Source organism: Suncus etruscus, chromosome 8, assembly GCF_024139225.1.
Source record: "Suncus etruscus isolate mSunEtr1 chromosome 8, mSunEtr1.pri.cur, whole genome shotgun sequence".
Taxonomy (NCBI): Eukaryota; Metazoa; Chordata; class Mammalia; order Eulipotyphla; family Soricidae; genus Suncus; species Suncus etruscus.
Genome location: NC_064855.1, coordinates 22,315,817 through 22,318,065, shown reverse-complemented (window position 1 = coordinate 22,318,065; position 2,249 = coordinate 22,315,817). Strand labels below are relative to the sequence as shown.

Genomic DNA, 2,249 nt, shown 5'->3' with positions numbered 1-2,249 from the left:
GTGTCAATAACAAATGCTTTTTGTACAAGGTTCTATTCTGGGCTTTTGTGGTGGGAGGAGGAGAATTTTTTTCCCAATTTTTTTCTCAGGTCTGGTATGTGAGCCAAAGTCCTAGGGCCCCATTTTGGCTCCTAAATACTTCATATTCAGTATATTGAATGTTAAGTCTATTGGGCAACAGTCTGTAGGCAGTGTTGCTCCATGACTCGGTTTCTACCAGGCAAAGGCAAAAATGAGGACTGCTAGTAAATCACTTTTTAGTGATACTAAATATATTCCATTTAAAATGTTGCTCTTTATCCTCATTTGTTCTTCTATCTTAGATTGAAAGTGGCCTTTGGAAGCTGGAGAGATAGCATGGAGGCAAGGCATTTGCCTTGCATGCAGAAGGATGGTGGTTTGAATCCCAGCATCCTGTATGGTCCCCCAAGCCTGCCAGGAGCGATTTCTGAGCATAGAGCCAGGAGTAACCCTGGCAGCAGGATGTGACCCCCCCCAAAAAAAAGTAGCCTTTCTCTTCTGAAATACTAGCAAATGGCAGGTTGTTTGACTGGTTATGCTTTTAATGTTATGTTGAATACAGTAATCCAGAAGAAGAAGAAAAAGAACAAGAACAAGAAGAACAAGAAGTAGAAGAACAAGAACAAGAAGAACAAGAAGAAGAAGAAGAAGAAGAAGAAGAAGAAGAAGAAGAAGAAGAAGAAGAAGAAGAAGAAGAAGAAGAAGAAGAAGAAGAAGAAGAACAAGAAGAAGAAGAACAAGAAGAAGAAGAAGAAGAAGAAGAGAAGAAGAAGAAGAAAGAAAGAAGAAGAGAAGAAGGAGAAGAAGAGAAGAAGAAAGAAGAAAGAAGGAGGAGGAAGGAGGAGGAAGAAGAAGGAAGAGGAAGAAGAGGAGGAGAAGGAGAAGAAGGAGGAGAAGAAGGAGGAGGAGGAGGATAAAAACAAATGATATCACTTATATGTGGCGTTTAGAATAACCACATGAAGAAATACAGTGGTCTAAATGGAAATTGTCTCGAATATCCTTGGTTCCAGAGTATAGCACAAAGAAGGAAAGAACTGTGTGGAGGAGAAGAAACACACATATGAAATGAGAGGGGCCAGTGGCCAAGTGGTCTCAGGTTCATTGATGGAGATAGAACAAAAAGGACAGAACTAATTGTCCAAGCCAAAGTCAACAACAATGAAATCAAGAGGCACAAACTTTAACAATCTAAATTTAAAATGGGCCTGTTATATTGGCAGGCTGGAGGGTCATGAGGAATAGATAGTATGAGATGCACCTAGGGAATATTGGTGGAGGAGGATTGACACTGGTGATGGGATTGGCGCTGTAAATCACAATGGTTTTCAAAATACTAAAATTAAAAAAAAACAACTTTGACTTGTCACAGTACACTATGGATTTCAAAGACAAGCCTGAAGAATACAATTTAATCTCTGTTTCAAACCATTCTGGTGAAATGAAAAAGGGTCTTTCCACAGCCTATCGTAAAATGGCAGCAAGACAGCATCGGTTTAAATTTGATGATCAAGAAGTGTCAGAAGAAGTCTCCTTTTACACTGACTGTATAGAAAGAGGAGGTACAGTAAATGCTCCCCATACACACCTCAAACCAGGCCCTTTGCCTGGTCTGTATTATGAATGGGGGGCAAAAAAAAAAGTGTCAGAGATCTCCACCTCATTTGTGAAATCTTCAGCAGCTTATATTCTCTTTTATACTTCAAAAAAAAAAAAAGAGCTGCAGCAATAAATACAGCTGTTTGTATTGAGCAGGTGTTCAAATAATTGCTTTTTATAGATGGCTATAATAATGTTCTAATGCTTTTAACCACAGAAACAAGTGCATAATCAGTTTGGAAGCCATGGTCTCCCACTACAGTGCTCAGTATAAAATGTTTTGGTGTCTTAATTTTAATGTCTATAGTAACTTTTTAATCATTTTGTTCACAGTGATTCTTGGAGATATAGGTTGGACACCCTAATTTAACATTATAGTGCTATATTATGACTCCAAATACAGTGCTCTTGATAATAATGTCTTCACAAATATTCTAATTTTCTCATTTTTATTTAATTATGCCTACTAATATGATCTAATGTTTGTGCTCAGAGATATCACTGAAATAGGCAACTGCATGCCACAGACTCTTGATACAAGGCTCATTCATTGAGTATGTTTTTGCAATTTATTTTTAATTCAAGCCAGTTTATTATTATATTGTTATGCCCATGTTTTCAGTTTGCTT

General features: G+C 37.6%; 1 pseudogene; it reads left to right on the top strand.

The window, feature by feature from the left end:
* The first annotated feature begins 1,548 nt into the window (after positions 1-1,548).
* LOC126016685 (uncharacterized) lies at positions 1,549-1,658 on the top strand (annotated as a pseudogene).
* The last annotated feature ends 591 nt before the right edge of the window (positions 1,659-2,249 follow it).